The sequence below is a fragment of the Seriola aureovittata genome, chromosome 12 (genome assembly GCF_021018895.1).
Source record: "Seriola aureovittata isolate HTS-2021-v1 ecotype China chromosome 12, ASM2101889v1, whole genome shotgun sequence".
NCBI lineage: Eukaryota > Metazoa > Chordata > Actinopteri > Carangiformes > Carangidae > Seriola > Seriola aureovittata.
In genome coordinates, this window is record NC_079375.1 from 15,334,511 (window position 1) to 15,351,365 (window position 16,855).

A 16,855-nucleotide genomic window follows, 5' to 3' on the forward strand; every position below is an offset into this window, starting at 1 on the left:
AGAAAAAGAGATTTTAAGAGATGCTGCATGCAGACAGATTTTTTGTTTGCTTTTTGTTAGTGATGTTGCTTTGATTGTCCCCATGTGGTGGTTTTGCTGAAGCATAAAAGTCAGAGTGCAGGTTAAAGTTAAGTTTAGTCTTTTTGAGATTTTTAGAATAAAGTTGGTGCTTGTTGAATACGTCCTTGTTTTTATTATATTAAAGGATATCAAAGTGCACAATGTAAGTCTGGTTGATGTAATCGGAGTTTATCTATCATATAAGAGTCATAGAGAATGACATTTTGAAATATGTGTTTTAAAACTATCTTTAGTTATGAGCAATTTAAATTTGATTAAATTTTTCTGCACTAATGTGATAAGTCCCTAAGCCAACCACTTTGCTGGTTAACCTTTTTTTTTTAATCAAAGGTGTTACTGATGTCTATAACCACCCACAGCGTCTACCAGTTTCATCTGTGGGTTGACTTTCTACAAATCTTTTCAAACAGCATAAGATAAATTCAAAGGTACTCAGTGATCAAACGAAAAAAAGATAGTTTTCTTACTGGAAAACACACAATTTCAGTCTCAAAGGCCTCATTCAAAGTAAGAGTCCTGCACAGCCTATAAATCCACACCAGGGTTGATTTCAGTGAATTGCTATGATTACTCTCACAGATGTACTGAAAAAATACAGTAACATAAGGCCTGAATCTTTAATCTGAAAAAAGCAGCATGTTTTCAAGCTAGTTTGTAAAAAAAAAAGAAAAAAAAAAAAAGAAAAAAAAGGAAACCCTGCATTTTCAAAAACTGTGTACAAGGCACATTATACATTATATAAACAAACAGAACATAATTGTTGTTGCGTCTCAGCAATAGGAAAATGATATCCTGCAGTTAAGTGTGTTTTGGTGTGTGTGTGTGTGTGTGTGTGTGTGTGTGTGTGTGTGTGTGTGTTTATACAAAGGCCAGTAATGAAGCTGCACATTTGAGTCTCTCTCTTTGCTCACAGTGTGGTCCTCTTTCTTTTATTGTTGAGACAATGGCGGCAGCACACAGGAGGATCGAAATTAATGGACTTCTGCATAAAGTGAGGACATCAAACTATCCATTGTATGGCCTGACAGCAGGGGCTCAAACAACTCTGCAATTGAATGTGTTCCATCACTCAACTTGCTGACAGTAGATTTTATGATAGGTTGCTGAGTATGTTTGCACTCTGTACGGGTGGACACATGCTCTGTATCAGCAAACGTGAGAGAATGTATAGTGTTAGAGCTGTTGTGTGAATACACAACACTCCACTTTCATTACAGGACTAATAGAGAGACTCTTACAGTTCCTATTATGTCATCTTGTATCGCCTCAGCTGAGCTACCTGTCAACAGGGAACAACAGAGACATTCATGTCTTACACAACATGCACAAGAAGCATTGAGTCATCATCATTAACAGTCTTTGTATGATGCAGTGTTTTCTAATCATAATTTTTCATTGTAGAATTAAAAAAAAAAACACCTTGTGTTATATATTTGACTATGCAGCTTAAACAACAGCAACAAATGGAGGAAATCTTCAGACGTGCAATATTTTTTAGCAACTTTCAAACAAAAGCACCAGTCTACAAATACAGTGGTTTTGATTTTAAAAACCAACAGTAGCTAAATTTCTTGTTAACAAAGTACAAAATGCAGCCAATAAATCTGAGGTTCATACTTCCCACCCATTCTTTCATACAGGAACTTTTCCTCTCACCACTGGCCAACAGGGAAAACTACTTTGTACTCTATATGGCCCAGTTTTCCCCAGTTGGAGTTCAGGAAGAGTTGGAAGATTTAAGAGAGTTTTTTTCAAGCAACGTGCTCTAGTGCTGGAAGGATTAGTTTCCCTATATGGGTATCTGAGTGTTCAGTGCAGAACACCATCAGTGGCATTTTAAGGAAGACAAAGCTGAAGCATAGAATCATTCAGATTTAAATATCCAACATGCAACTGCCAAACTATGACATCTGCTTCGTCGACCATTGTGACCAAAGCTGAAGAGAAAAGCAAACACTGGTGTTGTCTTCAGGCTTGTTGGCCATGAGTCAATCATAACTAGTGAACTTGGTGGGAGGCACCTGTAACATTTCAGAGTTGGCAACAGCCAACTTCTGAGCGCCATGTTTTCAAAATTAAGCATGATACTGCATGTGCTACAGTGAGTTCAGCTGTCAACCGACATTTAAATGTCATGCAAAATATGAACAGAATGCATGTATTCAAAAACTGAAAACAAAAACAGATGGTGCATTGTGAAAGCAGGATTTTTCTACGAACAAAAATTCTGTCACATTGGCAGACTTAACTATCCCCAGAGTATTATAAGACGGCTTTTAATACAATTGTATAAAGGCGTCTGACAAAATCACTGCTTGCTGTAGCTACTATATATTTAACTGGTAAGCTAAGATAAGCATGAGAGGACGTAGCCTCTTTCTACTTCCTCTACCACTGTAACAATTTCCCAGAAATCTACAAATGTTATCCAATACAGGATTTGGCAGTAATGTATTCAAGCACCAGACTTGAGATGTTGTAACCGTACAATAAGTAAATAACAAGCAATAGTTCTTACGTAGGCAGACCAAATCTGCAGCTTTTGTAAGGCACTAATTCACTGTGGCAGTGAAGGGGGGTCGGGTTGCAACATTATATTGTTCTAGAGGCACATATACAGCACATAAGCTCATACACATGCACACATATGAACAGTTCACAGACACGGATATAGACACTCTGTTCCTTTCACAGTGCTGCAGTCACTGGGTAATAGAAGAGAGAGTATGCTGGAGCACAACCGGCTGACAAGAGTTAATCTAAGAAAACTGCGGTGTGATTGTGTGTGTGTGTGTGTGTGTGTGTGTGTGTTACAGAGATAGCAAGTGAGATTGGGAGTGTTTTTGTGTCAAGACATTTAATACAACAGGGCCGACCTTGCACAGAAAAGCACCACTACATAGAATGCAAGGGCAATGTTGGAAGATGTAAGGTACAGCTTAGAATAGATGGTTATCAATCAATGCAATGAGTCCAAAGCAGCAATAACAGTCACAGCAATTATTAAGAACAAAGAAAAAATGATGAGGAACATAACATGCGTACATGCAAATGAAGACTCTGCTGACTGACAGAAGACAAACAGCAGTAGAAGACGACCTGGAGAAAACCATAAAGCTGTGTAATTCTCTGAAATTTCCAGACAACACAGCACTGACTTCCTGTTTGCTTTTGTACTCGTCTCTACACCAGCATCTCCTGCATCCTGTTGAGGCAGACTAAACAGAGATTGATATTATGTCAGTGTTGTTACATAAATCAGTATTTGTCAGTTTGTTTTTATATTGGTTATTTATTTGTGCTTATTTCTTATGTTACATGTGAGACATGATTATGATTGAGACCATAGAGTAAAAAAGAAACATGGCAGAAAGTAATCCTTTAAAGAAGTGAGCTGCTTTATGAGAGAAGTTAGATAACCAAGGTTCAGATGTAACTGAAATCTAAAATTAGAACTATAAAGCGTTATTGTTGTTAAGCACAACACTTCCTGGTAATATCAAAGACATAAACATAAACATACAAATGTCTGGGCACTGAATGATCCGCTCACACTCGAAGAAACACTGGAAGTTTGTCCCTTTATATGCTGGAAATAATGCTTATGTGTCCAACTAAATGTAAAGTAGCATTTTTAATTCCTTGATTGATTAACAATGACTAATCCAAGCCATAACTGAGTTCATAATGGATGCTGGTTTCAATGCAAACAATAAACTATCAAGTTATATGAGACTGCGGTTATAGACAAAACGCAACTTGTGCTCTTAAACAAATTTTTGACAGAAACCCAAGTTCAAGTGCAAATATTCACATCATGGAAGTGTGTTCGTTGTCCTTGCCCCGTAATAACTGTGTAATATTATGGTCTCACTCTTCATTGTCATCTGAAATCCTTTGACTTTTCTTTTCAATGCATTATATGTTTTTGCCTGTAGCCTAATGGGTATTAGATTACAAGGTTTTTCCGTCTTTTTTTATGAATTGGTTTCCCTGAAAATAGGTCTGGGATCTAAACTGAAGATTTGATGTGTGACTGCCAACATAATTTTTCCGCAACAGATGAAAGATGATATAAAGAAGCTAAAATTATTTGATCAATTGGTTGTTGTGACTCATTGGTCCTCCATCCCCCTGTCACTTCTATTCCACGTAGCACTCTGTACTCAGTTCATGACTCCATCTCTTGCATGTCCTACACATGACACTGCAAACAGGGAAGTAAGGCTACAGCCAACTTACAGTTCTTTCTTGGTAACCTGAAAACAAACTGTCCATAGCTCTGTACACAAACACCTGTGAAGAAAATCTTCTTCAGAAATAAACAAAGTGTTTGTTTCTCCCCCTTTTACTATTTTTTGCCAAAAACATCTGCAGCACTTAGTCTGAGCAAGTACTGAGACAGATCTGTGAGTGTGTTTTATAGCTTGCCTGTGTGTGAATCCCTTGCCTGCTGTGTATGTTACCAGAATAGAACAATGCATAACTAAAAGTAGGACATTGACGCAGAATATGAATAGATTAAAGAGCAAAGAGGAAAAGGCAAATTTGACGTTCAAAAGTCCACATTAAGGAGGATGGGAAACAGATTAATGCATCACTTGATTACATCACCGCAGGGCACAGTAGGTCTGCTCCTTAACCAGCAGGTGTAAACACATCTGGACTTTACCAAACTGCCAATTTACCGCAAACAGAACTGCTGCCATTCCGAACTTCAGGCATTTTCAATCTTCAAACAAATATCCAGTAATAGGTTGATGATTTGTTGATATTAGTAATAAACTTGAGGCTGCCATATTTTTAAAAGAATGAGCCAAATGCATGTGTGACAGAGTCACTCATTTTGCATACACTCTATCAGCTAAGAAAGAAAGACTCTGTGTGTGTGTGTGTGTGTGTGTGTGTGTGTGTGTGTGTGTGTATCCATGTGCACACTTCTTCCTTGTCCTGCAGGGCAACAGCCAGATAATCTCCAGAGTGGGGTGACTGACTGAATGCTGCTATTTTAGCTTTGCACTGTCTGCGTCTATGAATCACTCTGCAGGGTCAGAGGAAAGGAAGGAGACGGGTTATTACAGTAATGACACAAGTAAAGCGGCTCTGCATTTGCTCTGCCCCGAGTCCAAATGCGCACCAGTGTGTGTGACCCTCCAAAGCAAAACGGGGAGAGAACATGCAGCTCACATAAGTGGATCTTATGTCATGATGAAAGCACAAGAGGAGACGTTGATATTACTATGATAATCTTCTTTTCTCACAACCGTGAACATTATGTACATATGCAGAAAATCTGCACTTAGTGTCTGTTCTGTATATCCCTCTCCACCTGCTTTACATCATGCATTATTATGATTGTTGTACTATGCTCCACACAATACTGGAAGACCTCCGGAGCGAATATAGATGTCATCTACAATATCATGTAAAATCATCTAATAATCTTTTTGTATTTGACAATCAACATCTGCATAAGGAAGGAGCTTTATCTGTGTTTGGAGGCTTTTATTGTTCGTCAGGTCAGTCAGCGAAAAACAGTGAACTGTTGAATATTAATTTCCTGCGAGTGATTAAGCAAGCAAGGCAAACTGTGTATGTAGGCCAGTTACACCAGCAACATTCATTAGACTCTCATTAAAACACATGAAGAGAAAGCACAGGGAACAACATGGTATAGTAACTATTGATGTGAAGACGTACATGTTTCAGTGCTGGTTGTTCCGCAGCTGAATCAGGGCCTATCAACAACAGCTTACAGTAGATTGTCTCAGCTGGTCATCGCTGACACTGTTTGGTCCCTTTAGGTTCTGGACCACTGGAGCGAATAAAAACATATTTTTGGAGCAGGAGCTGCAGAGGAGCTCAGGATATAAACCAGCCAAAAAATTGTCCTGGATGAAGACCAAGATCAGACCACCTCACTGTGGTCTGCCACCTCACTGTGCCCATTTGGAAAGCGAATAAACAATTCAATGGAGGAAGGAGTGATGCTGAAAGGAGAAGATAGATGGCGGAGGTCAAGCAGCACAGCTGCACTCACAAAAGATACTTGAACAGACAGGGAAATGGCTTGCACAATGCCTCCCCCTAATGGATCAAAACAACATGTTGTTCTAAAGAGCATGGGTAGTCAACATTTACATGATGAACAGAAAAAGCCCGAAGCAGTTCCTTTGAAAATAGATCAGACACAAAGTGTGTGTGTTAGTTTCCCCTGTGTTTTCCTGCTGTGCAGCATTTTACAGCGTGGGATTTACATGAGAGAACATAATAACCAATATAAACTCGTGGCTGGAACATAAAATACTATGCATCGCTTTTATTTTAATGATGTCTCCGATCAGTCATCATTAAATTAATGTTTAGAAGGGAAAAGCAGCTTGACCTGAATTCTCTGAGTTGACAGTGGAAATGACTTCTTAATGTGGTTAGAGGGAGTTTCATTCACATTTTGAAAAAAAAAAATTATTTTTCTTTCACTCTCAAGTTTGCACCCGATTCACAGCAGGTTTTGGATGTACCGTCACAGCAAGAATGTTTATGGTTTTTGAAGTGTACAGGCTAACAAAGGATAGCTTATATTTTACATGTACAGGTGCAGCACAACTAACTGGTGGATATTTTACTTTGAATTTAGAATAAGTCACACAAAGGACAATGTCTTCATCAAGCACGATGTTTATGATTCCCAATGCATGAAAGTACCTCAGGTTCATAATACAACAACCTGGAATGTTGTTACTCAAAATGTGTCACGTTAGCATTCATGTGACATGAATGTATTGACTCGAATGGTGACGATTGGGAAATACAAAATGTTAACCACGTCTAACATCTGCTGTGGGGCACATGCAGTGCAGTGAGACATTTCTATATTGGTGTTTTACTGATATCTACTGGACAAAATTGAAATGTCACATCTGAACTGATTAAAAGTTTAAAATGTCATTTGTAAGACTCGTTCTTATCATTAGACCATTTCAAAATGAGGGTTAGCCTCAATATCACTGACAATTTCCAGTCATGCCGACTGTTTGGTTAGTCTGTAGCAATGGCAACTACAACCTGTAGAGAGGAAAAGGCATTCCAGGTCTAATTAAAGCATACGCTGTGATAATATCAGTGACAACCCTCCCACAGATGAGCTTATTAAGGGAAGTGACAGCTCAACAGATTTGTGACACATGACTGTTGCACAACCTGCCAACAAACCAACCTTCCTGGCAACGAGATGCAAAAAAAAAAGTTTAAAAAAAGAGTGACAGACATCATGGAAGTGATGTTGCAGTGATTACTAGAGGTTATCAGGTCTTTTCAGGTCATGGCGATTTCAGGTTCACAAGTATACGATTCTTAAAACTCACTTTTATCAGAGCAATCCCCTCTAATAGATTCAGTTTGTTTTTAACCTGTCAATCATAATTTCTTTATTTCAATTTCATCACCTTGCTTTAATTCTTGTTATTCTAGTTTCACAATTTAAAAAAAAAAAAAAATGTATATGAATAAAGTTATCCTGACGGTAGAAAGTTGAATTGTGACAAAGGATAAGCCTGTGTCGTCCCTGTTGGGGGAACTAATGGCTCGTGTTTCACTCATCTTCCCGGCACTGGCACTCCTCATGTCACAGTGAAGGTAGTAACTAGATGCTAAACATAGATCTGAGCGTGACACGTTAGGATTTCCCTGACAGCTGAGAAATCTCCTGCAGGTCAGCTGATGTGTGTTATCACAACCGAGATGTAAACTGAAAATGTGTCATCATCTTTAGAATACACAAGTCTTTGGTAATAAAAAAACATATTTGTAAAAGATCTTAAAAAAAAAAAAAAAAAGAAAAAAAGGGGCCCACAGATGTAATGACACAGAGAGGAAGTGATGAATGCAAGTGAGGAAATGTTTTCAATGGCAGGATTTAAACCACTTTATGAAAGGTTTTGAAAAAGTCAGCTTGTGGCGACCCCCAGTGGTAGTTTAAGAAAAGACACTGTGGCAGACAGCAAGGTGCACTGTGCAAACATAGGTGACTCAGAGAATGAATGAGGTGAATGCAACACACAGACTGAGCCATTTTTCACTGGGATTGATTAATTTTTCTACAAACAAGAACTTAAGCCCTGACAATAATAAAGTTTTGAAGCTGAGACAATTAATTATACAGTGTAACATGAAGAGAAGGGTCACAAATGTTTTAAGTTCTTACAAGGGAGATAAATGCGAACATACAAGAACAACCATGAGACCAAGATATACTGTATATGAGGGAAATTAAGTTTTAGTAGGTAAAAATGTCAGATGTCCATTTAGCGTCACTTATAGAGTTGTTATATAATCATTTTTTCATTACTTTGTGATTGATTATCATAATAGAAATAAAACATGAGGATTAACCACCTATGTATATTCAATTATCTTTCATACTGAAACTTTTTATATCAAATAATAGATTTCAAATCAATTTTCAAATTTTTATGCCGTTTTCACCAATCAGAACGTCAGAACCATAATCAGTCTTTCAATTCATTCCACCATTCATCTTATTCATATCACACTCACTCACACACACACCCACACACACACACACAGTCCCAAAACAACAGCCTTTAGGGTCTTTTGCAGCTGAATGGCATGTCCTTTACAGAAGGTAAGTGCTTTACAAGTTACCTCAAAAAGTTTTGTGCCACCAACAAAACCGTTTGTATGGTCTATTCAAACAAGAGCTCCCACACACACATGCACAAACACTACACTTTATAAGCAGACACACATGTACAGACACACACATACACCTCCCTCAAACTGAAAGACCATGGCTTCTCTCCTTAGCAGGGCAATAAATACTTTGTAGCTGTGCCAACAGACAGCCCCTCTTTCAGAGTGTCAGCCGAGCTCTGAAAGAGGCCAGTAAACAATGACTTAAAGAAAACATCAGCTTATCAAGTAGAGATGCTAAAGCCTCCAGCAAAACAAAATCTACATATTTCATTTAGTGATTATGGTGTTTGACGTTGGGCCAAAACTGAGGCTAATGTATCATTTCAAAGGGGCAACTATAGTTGATTAATAACAAAAAGATGTTGCACTCCTGTTGCGTTAACACGCTAGAATATAGACCGAAGGTAAGGACCGAAGGTTGTGCAATAACATACACATGGTTCCATGGTTGAATGGCTGTTCCCTCATATATACGATTACACCCAGGGGTGTCAGTTGGAACAATGCACGGAAACCTATTGCCATTAACAAACAAATGTAAACTTTAAGAAAAAACATTCAGTCATGGGAAAAGTTTGTTGTTTTTGGTCATACACATATGATAAGAGAAAACACAAATACAGAAATTGGAAAAAAGTTTTTATGCTCTGCTTATTTCTGACTAAACATTACAATCCAGATAGACACACACACACACACACACACACACACAACACAGAGGCAAGGCACCACACAAAGAGGGAAGTGAACGCTTGCTGAAAGCTAAATTGAAACATCTTGCAGTCAGGAGGCCATGACTCGGTATTGTTTCCGGCCCCTAAGAGTTGTAGCAGGAGAATAGGAGAAGCGAGAGGAGATGACGGAATAAGGGGAGAAAGAAGAACCTTGCCACCCATTGGCAGGAGCGAGCGAGAGGAGACTGATATTAGGCGGTCTGTTTTGAAAACTGGTGGACACCCCTATGCATATCCTCTCTCTCTTTCTGCCTTCGTTGTCTCTTACTTGCTCGCCCTCCTTCCGCCCCCAGCCTGTTGCCCCCCCCCTCCTCCTTCCTCCTTCCTCCTGCATCCCCCCTCCCTGGGAAAACAGGGACAACAAATTAGCCTTCTTTTCTCGGCAGAGCCCGGGGAGGAGGACACTTGGACAGCCCTCAGAGTGTCCGCCTGGAGTTCCCATGGACCCCTCTTGCCCCTTCCCCTTTCAGCCAGTGAGGAAGCAGTCATTGTGCCAGCACCTGTCTCTGAGGAAATTGGTAAAAGTGATGGCTTTGTTAGCCGTCTCCATGACAACCAGGAGAAAAGAGCGGGGCCAGCTTGCAGGGACTGGGGTAGAAATTGGTGGTGGAGGGGGTGAGGAGAAAGAGTGGGAGAAGGAGGGAGGGAGTTAAGGGGCTTGACAATGGAGTAGCAGTTGCATCGCTTTGGCTTTGCCAGGGATCTACGTGAGGATGCTGTGACTTGCTGTGCATGTGTGTATGTGTTTGGGGGGAGAGGCATTGTGTGTATAAATGCAGAACTTGTAAGTAGCATCCAGTGCAGCTCTCTCTCTCTCTCTCTCTCTCTCATCCCAGCCTCCCTCCCTCATCCCAGTGGGTGACACTGTGACATCCACCAGTGAAGCAAGGCAGCAGTGTGAAAAGGGTTGAAAGCAACAAGGTCAGTCACATCATGTCCAGAGAATATCCCCCTCAGAGCAGACAGCACGCACTTTCAATAATTAAAAGCAACAAGTTTGCTCGCTGTAGCCCTGCTCAAACATCCATGCTACAAGTAACAGAGGGATTCTGTGAATTCAAGTCAAGAGAGATGACATTTTTGGGCAGTTCAACTGAAGCTAAGGAATTATGGTTAAAACTGGTGGACGACGGAAAGACTGAGTTTTATCAACTCTTCACACGGTGCACAATGAAAGCTGGGAATGCAAAGGAGAGACTGCTGCAGCCAGAGGTCCATATGTAATATGGACATAAAAAAAAAACTGTACTGTAATGCTTGCAAGGTGGCTGAAATGTCCTGATAGAGACTGATTTGATATGCAAGAACAGGGTGTTTGCTCGATGGCAGTCATGTGACAAAAGCCTGATGGAACCATTTCATCTTGCAGTGATATTATGTAAGTCAACAAAAGTTATTTTGTCCATTACAATTATGTATTTTGTTTTTTTTTGTCTTTTAATGGACCACCAGGTTAACAGCAATACGTCCAGCAGACCAGCAGATGGTGCTCATTCACTGGCTCAAGTGGAGGCAGAAAGTGTTCAGGGGCCAACAGCAGAGTTTTATGTCCACATTTTTTAACTGCAACACTAAATGGATCACCGATTTCTTGTTTCATTCAATGTTCTCTGAAAATGTTTATATGATTAAAGGCCTCCTAAAACAAATTGAGGGTTGGTAAGAGAAAGAAAGAAAGAAAGAAAGAAAGAAAGAAAGAAAGAAAGAAAGAAAGAAAGAAAGAAAGAAAGAAAGAAAGAACACAATCCAATCAAGTCAGATGGAGGCAAAATTGTGAAAGTAATCTTCATTTTATTTGATAACTGATATGTTGAGTTTATCAGTAGTGAAATAGATCTTCCATTTTTTATAAGCTTTAATCAGACTTACTTATTGGAGTGCTAAGCATCATCATATAGAATGATTCACCTGTTACAAATGATCGCCTATTCCTTTAAAACACACTGAAATGGCTATATAAGTTTAGCATTTCTTTTCATCCTCTGATTCTATCATACTTTGAGGACTTTACAACATAGGAGGTTTGTGTGTGTGTGTGTGTGTGTGTGTGTGTGTGTGTGTGTGTGCGTGTGTGTGTGTGCGTGCGTGCGTGTGTGCGCGTGTGTGCGTCTGAATTTCAAGACATGATTGATGACACCGTCTGTGCACAAAAAGGCTCCATATAAAGATGAGAGGAAGAACAACTATATTAGTGGTCAAGACCAGGAAACTGCTGTCATTCACAAAACCACAATGGTGAATGGTGATTTTGCATCCCCCACATGAATGAAGGTCTGAGGCTATACCCTAGTCATGTAGTCATGTCTATAGGCTAATATCAGGGTGAAATATTTTAGCTTTAGTGTGTCACCTGTAATGTTGGATGGTCCAGTGTGGGTTAAGGACCATAGTAAGAGGAGTCCACTTTCCCAAAAGTGGTCTCAGACTTTTGGACCACGCTGTATATCCGATCAAGTCATGACCTTTAGAAACAGACCGAGCATCTTTTATTTTATGTAGCGCAACATTTCCGTTTCATACTCTCCTCCGGAGCAGAATATAAAATTTGACGAGTAGCTTTGAAATTAATTGGCCCTGTGTACTACTCTTGTCCAACTACCCTCTGTATACGAATGTCATTCCAAACAGCATCTGTGAATACTGCCATATGTGAACAAAGTGAATGCGGTGGGTTTATGAAGGCCTCTAAAAGTGTCTTCACTGCTGTCCAGGGGTTGTGATTTATCATCTCTCCGATGTGAGGCTGCACTACCTTCCCTGAAACAAAATACTCTCAACATCTGGAGCAAACACATTCATCTGCATGTGTGTGTGTGTGTGTGTCTGTGCATCCATCTTCTTTTTGATACAGAACCCCTTGAAATGATAGTCAGCCTCCTTCACAAAATGATAGTATTTTTCACAAGATTTTTCCCTTAAGCTGTTGTTCTTTCCTCCCATCTCTCACTCTGTTTAAGACACACACATTTACGCACATACAAGTGCTTTGAGCTAAATGTGAACGTCAGCATTGTAACATGCTCGCAGCGACAATCCTAATATGTTGATGTAGAGTACATACTGTACAATGTTTGCCATGTTCGCCACTTTAGCGTGTTAGCATGCTAACATTTGCTAATGGGCGTCAACCACAAAGTACAACTGAGGCTGATGATAATGTCATCAGTTTCACAGGTATGTGGTGAGAAACATGTATTGGACAAACTGTAATTTCAACATGATGATCATGATGCTAGAGAAAAAGTCAGAGGGGTTTATATATCTCAGTCTGAACCAAAGTGGCGGACAAACCAACTGACAGACTGGCCGATACTGCCATCCATAGAGCTATGCAAGGTTAAAAACAGAGAGGATTTAGAATCACACGTCTTTCGGCCACAGATGAATATAAGGTGAAAGACACTTATAAATACAGTTCTCTACAGGCATTGACACTGGACAATGCTGAAATTCTGAAGATGAACACTTTTATATTAGCCAAAGTAATTCATAGCATAAAGCAAACCTGCTATTACAAAACAGGAGGAAATCAGGTGTGAAGTCTTGAACACATGAATAAACGCTCAAACGATGCAGGACACTGCTACGGCTAATACCATTTAAAATACTACATTGATTCCATTACTCCAAAGCAGAAAGAGACACCACTTTCTCATGGCTTCATATTATGCTGCAAAGTTGCATCTTTTTGGTCTGATATCTTCCACAGCATTTCAGGGATTATTAAAACTCCACTGGAACCAGAATGAATTATTCTAGAAGTATCTGAAGCATTAAGAAGACTCACCACAACTCAACAACAAATCCTCTCTTACTGCCTCATTACAGCAAAATGAATGTCACATATACTACTGTCATGGAAAGAAACAGTGGTTCCTACCTCCAAAATGTGGATGATCTAACCAGTACATTACATTCGGAAAGGATGACGCACTGTACGTCTCAAAGGGCAGACTCCCACAATACGATTTGGCAACAACTCATATCACACCTTGAGCACTGAAGTTTGTGAGTTGTTACCTATAATTATAGTCTGTTTCATTTTTTTTAATGAGTAAATGAGACATGGGCCTCAGGAGAGGTTAAAGAGGATAAGGAAGACTAAAGGAGGAGATACTTTATGTTGCTTTTAATTTAATGATTTATTCCTTTATTTTGTTTTACATCTGTGAATGTACGCGGATGTTATTTTATAATTATAAATTGGCTCAATAAAAAATATTCGGAAAAAACAAGGAACTCAGAGTGGTACTGGTGGTATATCATTTGTACCATCATTTGTGTGTCCTGTGTTAAAATGCCCTCATGTGTGTGTGTGTGTGTGTGTGTGTGTGTGTGTTGTGCTATTTACGTGAATAATAGTCTCTAAATGCAAACAACAGTTTCCACGTATTTTATAGTGCCTGGCATTACAGTCCTTTGGGGAAATAACACAGAGATTTGTAAAACACTAAAAAGGCATGGTGTGCTATTTGTTACTGAATGGCTTTACTGTTATTGAGTCTGGGTTATTATTGTTTTACGGCATGAGTCCGTGTTATATGCAAGAACAAAAAAAAGACTCGGTCAGCGCCTTAGTCTTTGGGTTCATGCATGCTGTAAATGTATTTAACATATTTATTGCTTTAGTTTCAGCGTGTTAGATAAAAATTGATGGGGAATACACCATCACCCAGAATGCACTGGGTGAGATGACCACTACACCATGGACTTGTTAGTCCATTGCTCATATACTCAGACAAACACATTCATCTGCGCTTCATACTGTACATCTCCCGCAGTTTTCAAAATCTGCTGCCAAAGCTCAGAGAACAGGAAAGAGGAGGTGATAAACATTTTGATGTGTTCATCGGTTGCTTTCAAGTACTCCCGTGTGATCAGCTTTACAAGGAACAAAGAGTGATTTACTGCCTTTTTTCTTTATCCCTGTGTTTTGCTTCACAGGCCCTCTGATTATTGGAGGATATACCTGAAGCCTGAGAGGAAGACCGACAAACGCTACCCACTGTAAAAACACTGCAAACTCCTCTGCACCTTTTTCCAATCAATAATATAATTAAATGCATATTATCATATATAGTACATATTTACAGTATTGTCCTAAAAACACACTATTGAACAAGAGTCAAAGATAAGGCAGTAAAGGACAGACACAAATATGATACCCATCTCTCATAAAGTATCAGGTAAGGAAAGTGGTGTTAGTGTATTAATAATACCACAATTTACATGCATTTTTATGAGACTCTTAATTTGAAAAGCCTGATAACTAATCCCGTAATATGTTATTTTCTAAACTCAAATACCATTTACATTCTACCCTGCCTGCAGCATCCAGGCCCATACTGAAAATGAAATCCTCACCTTCCTGTTATTTTGTCACATTTAAAAAAAAAAAAAAAACAGCTAAGTAATTTCCTAAAATAGCTGGGTACTGGAGTTTTTAGAAAACATTACTCAAACTGGAGTAAATAGTGTATTTCTTGGGAACTATTTTCAGTGTCAGACCAATATGTATGTGGTGTGCTGTGGTGTGACTATTTACGACAGCAGGACGTGTTTGTGTTTACCACAAAATGAACCACACTGTGACTAAAAACGTTATAAAAGGTTCACTTACTTTGGCACTGCAAATTGTTTGGCTGTATCCGTGGCCTTCTTCAGCAGGTTCCGAGAAACCTTTGATCCGATCATCAAATTCGGCATGTCTAGACTCCCATCACTGAAAGATATCAAAACACAGTTGCTGAAAGCCAGAATATTTTAAAACTTGGCACATACAGGATGTACAAGTATTGCCCAAATTCCATACAGCATTTAAATTTTTGTGATGTTTGGCCTCAGGCATCATTAAAGCAATCCATTTCACATATGAGTATATAGGTAGTATAACCCTTATGCAAACAGGTTTAGAATACAAATTTCTTCTTTATCATAATTTATGGAAGCATTGGGCAGTTTGAAGTATTGTGGCTTTTTTCTATTCTACTTTTGTAACCATATAGTTTTGTGGTCCCTCAATGTTTCTTAATATCTCAAACTATTCTGTCCACATCTTTCGTCTTTGCATGATTTTCTTTTTTCCCTTTACATTTTATTTCACTAAATTTATCACACCCTGCTCGACCAAACTTCATCAGCCTACTGGGTTATCTGTCCTCGGCATTTGTATTAAGCACTATGTCATAGTGTTCCTAAACAGTTTGAATCCAATAAATAACCCCAGGCATGATCTGTTTTTTAAATTCTTTATCTCGTTCTCTCTTTTTAAAAGACACAAACATTTTATAAGCAAGCATGGGTGTTCTCTCTCTCTCTCTCTGCACACACACACTCACACACAGACATCACTGACATGCACACACACACTGCAGCTCACACACCAGCAGACAAACACCTTAACCTCAAACCTCAAGCTAGGTGCAGACAGGACCACACATACTGTCTCACACACAAAATGTTTGGAATGCTATAAACATTTATTTCGGTTGAAAAGAGGATTTTTTTTTTTGGTGCGTGTGTGTGTGTGCGTGTGTATGTGTGTGTAGGTGTACATGCTTGCATTCGTGTGTGTGTGTCTATGTTTGTGCATGTGCGCTCACAGTGTTTTTGCTGAAAGAGAAGGAAAGTTTAACTACACATGTAGGCCACCAGATAGAAAGAGATCAAACATGACCAAATATTTTGGGTGTGTTGTCCATAAAACAGGACAGGTTTATATAAAAAAAGAGCTAAACCCATTGCTGAGTCATTGCTTACCCATGAAACATTTCAAAAGATGCGGGGAGTGATTTACCCAAAGTATCTTAAATTTGCGCTTTTCGGCCTTTTAGGACTTACAGGTATTACAGAAGAAGAGATAGCATTTGGGAGTCTAGATTTCTTTTCCATTTAGTGTTTGAATTTATGATCAAGTTTGTTGCATTTTTCAGTTATTACGCATTATGGTTACAGCCTAGAAAATTATATTGTGTTTTTTTTCAGACCAAATATAATCATAATTTTATCTAAACAAAATTCCGCAGCAAAAATCAATCAAAAGTTGAAGTTCTTGGTAACACAGAATGAGGAAAGACACAATTTAGCAGAGTAAGAATCTTATTGATCCATTTATCAATATGTACAAAGCCTGAGCGCACGCGCGCGCATGTGTGTGTCTATGCATGTCCATGTGTGTGTGTGTGTGTGTGTGTGTCTATGCATGTCCATGTGTGTGTGTGCCTCTGCGTGTCTGTGTGTCAGTGCATGTTTGCCCTGTGTGGTTGAGGGACCTCCCAGACATTGGACAGTCTGTCAGACATAATGTGGTCGCAGAAAGACACACA

At 39.2% G+C, this 16,855-nt stretch overlaps 1 long non-coding RNA gene across 1 annotated transcript in view; it reads right to left on the minus strand.

Moving 5' to 3' along the window:
* LOC130179378 (uncharacterized) overlaps positions 1-16,855 on the minus strand; it is a 33,790-nt gene that overhangs the window by 11,985 nt on the left and 4,950 nt on the right. The window contains exon 4 of the long non-coding RNA XR_008829286.1: positions 15,151-15,252. This is a non-coding gene — a long non-coding RNA (uncharacterized LOC130179378). The remainder of the gene's footprint in view (positions 1-15,150; positions 15,253-16,855) is intronic.